At 37.8% G+C, this 9,430-nt stretch overlaps 1 long non-coding RNA gene across 1 annotated transcript in view; it reads left to right on the top strand.

Moving 5' to 3' along the window:
- Nucleotides 1–9,430, top strand: part of LOC146485875 (uncharacterized) — a 52,705-nt gene that overhangs the window by 30,587 nt on the left and 12,688 nt on the right. The gene's annotated exons all lie outside the window — the stretch shown is intronic.

The raw sequence follows: 9,430 nt of genomic DNA, 5'->3' as shown, positions 1-9,430 counted from the left end.
AATCGGGATTATGCGCTAATGATAATGAGAGACATCTGATAACGAGGCAGTTTCGATAACCAATCACAAGCGATTGAGTGATGCACTGTTCATATTAACTGGTAACTTCTACGTAAGGCATACAAGCGAAATAAACATCGTGAACACATGCAAGGCTTCTTTGGAGATCTCTGAAAGTTTTTTATCATGAGATATTTAAGTACTTTAAAAAGATGTAAGACCACCGCAGTAAATGAACGTAACTTAAAGGTGCAATGCCATCTATTTTTAGTGTCACTATGAATAGCTAAAAAACCTATTTGTTTCAATGGAATCGTTAAAATAATTGTTCAGTTTTGTTAACAATAACCCTATTAGTGCACAGAAACTAGTATTTATAGTAACAATATTTGGCTGCGGATAGCTAGGATGGAAGAGGATTGCAACTTGAAAAAATTGGCTTATTTAATTTCAAGTACGTCCTATGTTTTTTAGAGAAGTCGCTAAAAATTGATTATGGTTTGTCCTTCCTAGGAGAAAAACCTTAATATTTTCTTCCCGGTGTTGTAAGAGCAATTATATGTGACAAAAGAGCTTCTTTGTCAAATAGTCGAGCAGTTTTGACCAAAATAAAGCAAAATAGCCCTGACAGTACCCCTCTAAGTAGTTGCGAAAAGAAAACCTGAAAAATATCAGGATCGAGGCTGAATCCCGTTCCAGCCCGATTTTTTTTTCACGCATTTCACGTCTTTTAACTCCATTGTTTACTCGCAAATTAGCAGCTAAGATGAAGTAGACAGGGATGTTACTAAAACTGGGAAAGGGCAACGGGGAACGGGGAACGGGAGTCTGGGAACGAGTGCACAGCGGTGATCCGCAAAACAATTCAATAAATAATAATAATAATAATAATAATAATAATGATGATGATGATGATGATGATGATGATGATGATGATAATAATAATAATAATAATAATAATAATAAGTTGCTTAATACTGGAGATGAAAGGGAAGCTTTTAACGCCAGGTCGCCGTTTGATTGGACGCTACACGAATTCGCTCTTTTTTTTTTAATGTCGTCTAGATCTAGGCGAAGTCACGGAGCACAATATTCCTGTTTCTGCAATGGTTGTTACGATTTGTTTGGACGATTTTTTCCTTTTTGAAATCTGCCATCTTTTGGCAAAGTTTGTGTATGTAGGTGTTTGTGTAACCTAACCTCATTATCATTATAAGCAGATAAGTAGCGAGGCGGTAACAGATCCAGTCTGAACACCAATGAGGCAGTCTTGCCGACACGCAAGCCGCTACACACGTTCGCGCAGGCCTACCTATTAAAAAATAAATCCAAGAAACTTTTGTCATTTTGCCACGCCAAATTGTATTCGAAAATGTTTTGAGGGATCAATTTAGTTCGCGATTAATTTGGATCAATGCCTCTTTGAACCTTTTGAAAGTCCAACCTTATGGAACACATCTGCCCTCGAAGGCTTAGTTGGTTACGTGGGTGGATTGCTCGTGCCACTAAATGCGCGCGAGAGATTGGTTGGCAGGCCATGCATACAAAAAGAGGCCCATTATATGAAGTGGTTAATATGTTTTATAAAAATACACCGAATGTTTCAATTTCCTTCAGTTATCCGAATCTCTGATTTAAAACTTTGTCGTTAGGAGAGAAATTTTAAGGATAGAATTTCGAGTTTTGCCTTGAATTTTTGGAGTCTTGGAAAATCAGTAAGTTTAGTCTAAAATTTAAAACTAATTTACTGTTCGACGAAGGGGTGAGATTATTCACAAAAGCTTCAAACCTTTCCTGAGGTGGGATTCTTAATTCCTGTCATGAAACTTAACCCTGAATATCTGCAAAAAAATTTAAGATAAACCTTAAAGGTGCTCTTTAAGTTGCATTAAATAGCCTATTTTGAATTCTTATAGGCTGTACACTCGTTTCCAGACTCCCGTTTCCTGTTCTCCGTTCCCCACTTTAGTAACATCCAGAAGACGGTGCGGAAAAAAAAATAATTTTCACGAAAAAGCTTAGTTAAACACAACTCCCGACTTGTGAAAGCAAACGCTATTGCACGACATTGACCAAACAACGTAATTTGGAAACAGGGATGGCGCAGTGGTGAGAGCACTCGCCTCTCACCAATGTGGCCCGGGTTCGAATCCCGGAGTTGACACCATATGTGGGTTGAGTTTTTTGTTGGTTCTTGTCCTTTGCTCCGAGAGGTTTTCTCTGGCTATTCCGGTTTTCCTCCCCCCACAAAATCCAGCATTTCCAAACTCCAATTAAACCTGGAAACAGTGGACAAATAGCCACTCTATGGATGTGCCACTGAAATTCCCACTTATTTTTTATTTATCTTTTTTTAATTTCTGCCACTTAATACAAGAACGGGAACATTGAAAATTCTGTGAAACAGGCGTCAAGTTCCAATGTGGTTGCTATGGTAACATCAACCGCGATATATCCAAAAAAATGCATAAAAATTACAACCCACGAAAGTTGGCTGCTTCGAACTCAGTCAGCTAAAAATACACATTTGCTTTTCTTTTTTCTAGGATGTAATTATTCAGTTCGTACTTCTCTGCAGAACATCTGCTTTCTTAAACAATGGGAAGCAAAGAAATGTAAGTTCCTGCAACTTTTGGATTTTTTTTAATTGCGCCTTTGATAAACGTGATCCAAATGGTTTCGATAAACACAATCCCGCCAGGTGGGCACACTTCTTGTAAGAAAGGAAAAGTTGTATAGGATCATCCCACGTTTATGCAGTTTCTTTGTCATTTAATTACATGCTAATCACAATTCACGCACTGGATGTGTTAAAAACTTTTATAAATAGCAAGCACTTTCGCGCAAACTATGGCTGTGGTCATTATTGTCATAGTGGCAAATTGTAATAATACTAATATTGTCTTACTACTTGAAATAATGGACCATTACATTAGTAAAACAGATAGGAAATTTAAACTAAATGTCTTCACAAAAGGAAAACAGGAGCTTTCTTTAGTCTTTTATATGCGCAAACCGACAACATCGTTCTTCAAAAAGGTTCCGTTTTCCGTATCGTTCATACGTGTATGCAAGCAAAGAGTGGGAGAAACAACTATTTCTGAAGAACATTCAGGACATTTAAAATTAACAAACGAGTGTGCAAAGGGAAAAAAGGTTTTAAAGCAACGAAGGTCTTCCTGTAGCGGGCAAAAGCCTAGAAATGCAGCAGGTTTTGGAACGAACGTGTAGAGGCCAGTTTAGGGATATTTACACCGTCTAAACATTGCGTTCGGCCGAAGAGTATTTTCTTGTACAATTAAGCGTTTTAGTTTAAAACCTAAACCACCTGCAACGTACATGAAGTGGAGATTTTCACAAACGCAGAGTTCAAGCAAAGCGGGGGATTTTTTAAGTACAAGTTAAAAGATTTGCTGTCAACGCATGCAAAGAAACTGGATTATTAAAACGAAGTCCACAAATGCGGCGCCCACGACAAGGACAAAAAATTTCGACAAAGACTTTATAACAGCGAGGCACCGCAAAGAAGTGGTCCTATTTTTGTTCACCGTTTCCGCCTATGGCGTAGAAAACTTAAACAAACAGAAACGTAAACGTCTGGATACAAAACCTTTGCAAACGTGTACGCATTAAGTTACAAGTAAAACCTCGTTTGAAATTAAAATGAAAAAAAAAAAAAATGGATTTTTTTCATAGCTGGAAGCGGTTTGCATCATCCGGTGAGTTGATTGAGAAGTCGCTATTATAAATTCCTCGTTAAACCTCTTCAGTGTTAATTTTTTGTTTTCGCTAAAAAAAAACCCTATAAATAACTAACAGCTGCCCAGCTCTGTTCGTTTATAGCGTGGGGGTGCTAATAAAAGGCGAGCGATGGACTGCGCAAGGACAAAGTTCTACTTCTACATCCATTGCAAGATGACTGCCATAGTACGGTAAGTCGCGCACGATGCAATCATAAAGCGCAATATATAGGAAGTGAAATATTTAACATATTGTGTTTCCTATAACATTTTAGAAACACGACTTTAAATTTTTTGAGGACAAGAAACTTTTACAAGCTGTAGGCAGCTGTTTCCGTTGCCCTTTCAGTTTTTCCCCAAACTTCTAATTCTACGAATGTTTTTATTAACTCTGATCTAAAGAAACAGACAAAATTTTTTATATTTCTTTTATAAAATACTCAGCGAACGAATTAAACGCGTTTTCTAGGCATAGAAAATGAAACATTTGAACCTTTCATCCATGCTTGCTTCAGGCTGAAGTCGTCATGTCATGCGTAAATTAAAGTCAATGATACAAAGAACGATTTTTGAGGCAGTATTGTTGAGTTAAAAATTTTCATCATGTAACATAGAACGCACACAGTTTTTAACGAAAAAAATTGCTGACATAACACATTGCTAGACTACGAGCATTCCCTTACTTTTCCTAGAGAGAGTTAAGCGAGGGAACCTAGCGAGTGTACGCGCGGGAAGCAATTTTCGCGCGCACGAAAATTGAAAATAATTGAAAATACAGTCTAATTTGCAATTTCGCTAGGAAAAAAACATGCAAATAAGTTTTCCGTGTCGGACAAAACAGGATTTTATTATCGCTTATTTTTGCTTTTAAATTTCCCGGGCACCGCGTTCTTCTGCTTGCTGACAATAACGGCAACTGTATGACGTCATAAATTTCAAAATGGCGGTGCCCGGGAAATTTAAAAACGAAAGTAGGCGATAATCATACCTAATTTTTCTTACCTATAATATTATTTCCATTTTTTCAAATAAAATTTAAAACTTTTCATATTATTTCCGACAAGTTAGCATCGATTTGGTGTCAGAGTGGAGGTTCCCTTTAAAGATAACACAATGAGATTTGGTAGTAAGAAAACCTCAGTTTTTAACATCCAAGGATAGCAATTCAAATTTTTTTGAGAGCCTGGGAACGAGAAGACAGCGCATGCGCTTGGCAGTTGACGAGAACCAGTTTGCTTCGGTGGAAAATCTTTTCGTTAAGACCGTTACCAGTCTCAGCAAATAGGATTAAATTGTGAAGAAAAACAAACGTTTTCTCTAGCGAAAGGTCAACTCAAACTTTCGCAATGCTGAAAAACTAATCCCTTTTGAGAATGGTGTATTATTCAGTAAGTGACACAGGCAAACTCGGAAAAACGAAATCCGAGTGCTCCTATCAGGAGTCGAACCTAAGACCTTCCTATTACTAGTTCGGATGTTCTACCACTGAGCTACAGGAGACTCGTGGGAGCTAAGGCCATTAAAGGACCTTTCCAAAGAGACAATTAAATATGTCGTTAAAAGTGCGAAAAAATGCCAGCTAGCTTTTCCGTATAGCCAAGAGCAGCTCGTAAATTTGAGTAATAAGATTTCTTTTCCTAAAATTTAGGCAATTTAAATTTTCAGCTAAAGAGAATCCGAACAAATGAAAGCTTAGCAAATTTGCCTTATAAAGGCCATGAAATAACGTGGGAATGAAGAAACAACAGTTTGATTATTTTTCTTTAACGTCCTCGTTGGGTGCGGCCTCGCAAGAGCGCACAGGCGCTTGTAGTGAAAGAAAGCTTCAACGCTGCGCGATTATATAAGAAAATATTGAACAGAAACAAACTCTTTGACAGCCACTAAGAACTAGCAAAGAACCATGATTGATTGATTCTAATAAAAAATCGAACAGATTGAATTTCTTCGTGAACTAACGCGTAAGAATCTATGAAGGCTTTAAGGTTCCCGTATACCTTTAGAGGCGTCCGGTTTAAACTGTAGATACCTAAACCCCTATCTCAAATTAAAGCTTATAGAGCTGGCTATCAAACTACACCAAGAATCTTGAATTAAAATGGATTGTCGATTTTTTAACGACCTCTAAATGCGAGCGTCCGAAAGCTACAAGTCAAAGCGAATTTTGTTTTTCGCTAATTCAATTTCCTCCTCAGTTTTCGGACCCAAAGCGCTATAAAAACGTTTGCGTTTTGCCATATTCAATTGCAGTGAAAAGTTACAGAACATCTTCGAAATAGGATTAAATGAATGTGGAGTGATCGTACAAAAATCGCTCTCGGAGAAAGAATATTTTGAAAGAAAAAATTCGCAGGCACATTTTTGTTGTTTATATGTTAAACTAGCTGCTGTCCAAACGCGAAGGCAAACGAACAAATTCCCTTTGAGTTTTAGGTCCCCTTCAAGTGAAAAAATTGATTCGAGAAAAGCGCAAAAAATTCGACAATTAATTTATTTCAAAATTCTTAGTATAGTTTAATAGCCGGCTCTATAAGCTTTAATTTGATAAAGGGGTTTATATATCTACAGTTTAAACCGGACGCGCGCACTACATCCCTTGGACGCGAGACACCTCTACAGGTATACGGTAACCTTACAAGTAATACGGGCAGCATTTTCTTGCATTTTGTCGCACTACAAATGCTGCCGGCGTTGCAAGTTGCAATTGCTTGTTTCCCATATTACCACCTCCGCGCGCAACAAATTTTCGTGTTGCAAAAAGTAGAAGCAGCGGCTACTCACAGTTCTGAAACATAACAATTTGTTGCGCGCGGAGGTGGTATTTATACGGGCAACAAACAATTGCAACTTGCAGCGCAACATTTGTAGCGTGACAAATTGCAAGAAAATGTTGCCTGTATTACTTGGCCTTTATAAAGAGTCACATGGCGATCAGACGGGAGTTAAAGCTTAAGCTGAAGGAAATGCAGCCACGAGATTTGGTATTCAGAGCACAGCGCCACAGTTTTAGTTTGAAACAAGTTGATTGTTATCATTACAACTTTGTGATCCGATCTTTGAGAGCGCAGGAGAGCTGAGGAAATCACAGAAGATTTGGCGTTCAAACTACAGCAACAGTTCTAAATCAATTTTAATTAAGAACTTGAGCAGATTTTTCAAAGTTAGAGCACATATGAGCTGAACAAAAATGCAGGAGATCTTGCATTCAAACTGCTAGCAGCCTCACAGTTCTGAATGAGTCTTTCTTTAGTAAAATTTGAACAGACTGTTAAAGTTACAGAAAACGCAGAAGATATTGCGTTCGAAATACAACGCCAGTTTCAAATCAGTCTTTACTCAATATTTAAGCAGATTCAGGGTCAGTCTAAGAGCGCACAAGAGCTGAAGAAAACGCATGCGATTTAAGTTGAAACTACAGTAACACAGTTTAAACCATTGTCTATAACTGTAATTCTTAAAAATGCAAAAATGTATTTAATTTTTTTGGAGTCTTTTCTGGCGGAAAAGTAAGTTAAAATGAGTGCAAAAAAAATGCATAAATAGAAATTACTCAGAGACTGTTTGACGAACATTTTCACTTAATTGAAACTAAGGGTTGCAAAATATCGGCTCTTCAATTAAGACGTGCTCATGAAACTTTATTAAAATTTTGATGGAAAGAAAAAAAGGAAGACGTCGCAAGTATTAGTATTAGTGACCTTATTGAATTTTTAATTGAAAGGAAGCAAAAAGATATTGCTAGCACTTCACATACTGAAAGTGCACAAGTGGGAATCAGAGAAATTCTCAAAATTAAACTTGGAGGAAAGTATACTGCTCATACAGTAGCTTTCATTTGAATAGTCACACTTAAGGATTTCCCCCACAGACTCAAAAGTTAGAACCACCTTGTACAGCATAATAAACAGCACCACAGGAAAAAACTGCTTAGTAGCTTTCATTTGAATGGTCACACTTAAGGATTTCATCTGCAGACCCAAAGGTAGAACCACCTTGTACAGCATAATAAACAGCACCACAGGAAAGTACTGCTCAGTAACTTTCAATTGAATGGTCACACTTTAGGATTTCATCTGCAGAATCAAAGGTAGAACCACCTTGTACAGCATAATGGTCCATAATAAACAGCACCACAAAAGAAATTACTTTGTAACTTAGGTTTGCATCTGGAATAAACTGTGTATGTATTGCTCAGCAGCTTTCATTTGAAGATGGAAAAGTAGAGAAACAACTTTGTGTACGGAAAGACTCAAAAGACTCAAACAGCACCCGGCACATGAAAGTGGTGTGGACAATAGCTTTTACTTCAATCGTCATAACGTAGAAAACTCATTCAAAGATTCAAACTTTTGTTTCTCCTTTCGACATCTCGATAATTAGTCTCTAAACATTGTGCAGCATGCAACACGCACCAAACACATCAGAGCGTGCAGCAAGCATTGACCAATCAAAGCGCTTATCGTACCTTAACCAATCAGAGTAAAGGTACTGACTTCCCAGCCAATAACGCACGTGATTTTTCCCGCGCGTGGCACGGCTGTATTTTCTTGTCCTGAGTTTTGATTGACTCATTAAATTTGACAAATTTTCCCCGCGTTTACTTACGGCGCATACTTTTGGAATAATTCCAGCTAATAGTGGCTGTTTTTATTCCGGTTCACGAAAAACAGAATAGAGAGATTATCAGCTCCCAAAGGAACACATTTCCGCATATTTCCATTAACCTGAAAACCTTCCCAAAGGAACGCAAGTCCTCTTATTGCGAGTAAATTGTATTCCGTTCGTTCTGCTTTTAGGGGCAGTATGAGCAGGAATTCTCTTCTGTTCAGTCCAAAAAAGAATAGGCCTAAAAAAAACCACGAATACCGTCTATTGCGTGTAATATCTCTATTTAACAATTATTCCATGAGCGCTTGTTGGATATGAGATGATAGATAGCCAACGAGGCGCACAGCGTCGAGTTGGCTATAATCGTCTTATATCCAACAAACGCAAGTAGATTAATTGTTTTGTTAAAAACAGCCACGAAAACTCGCTAAATCCTGCTGGTTTAGTGAAAAATTTTCCCCTTGACGATTTTTCTTACCATATTTGTAGGGCATGGTATAATGGCTCATATACCATGGCCGCTAAGCCAATCAAATCGCTGGAACTGCGTTATCCAATGAGTCAGATTTTAATAATCAGGTATAGTCCCTGAATGCACCCTAAGAATACATGTATTCTTGCCCAGCGCAGCTTCGCTTGCTTTCTTGGCAAAGAAGGTTGCGAAAACAGGATTTTGGCGAGGATGATCCTTCATATCAAAGAACCCATGACTTAGCTCAAGAGGCCATTGAAGAACATTTCAACTATACGGGGTAGATAAATTTAATTAAAATTTATATTTGTTTTTTGGGGATCGGTATTGCGCAAGGAAAGAAGGGTGTACAAAATATTGCTGTAACTGTTTTTGCGTAAACTCTTGATTTTTACTAACGACTCAAGTTAAACCGTCCGCATAAATGGTTCGCTTCCCATCGCTCCGGTCTCCCTCGTGAAAATAGATCGGTTGGTCGGTCAACAAAAAAGAAAGACAAGACGCAAATTTGACAAAAGAAATGTTAATAAATATATAATTGCAAGCGAGCCTTGATTATACCCTCCGCGTAACTGGCAATTTTCCGCGCAATCATCTCTGTAAACAAGAA

Source organism: Pavona decussata, unplaced genomic scaffold (genome assembly GCF_977016875.1).
Source record: "Pavona decussata unplaced genomic scaffold, jaPavDecu1.1 SCAFFOLD_24, whole genome shotgun sequence".
NCBI classification, from domain to species: domain Eukaryota; kingdom Metazoa; phylum Cnidaria; class Anthozoa; order Scleractinia; family Agariciidae; genus Pavona; species Pavona decussata.
The sequence above is the reverse complement of the archived record's forward strand: the minus strand, read 5'-3'. Positions and strand labels throughout refer to the sequence as shown.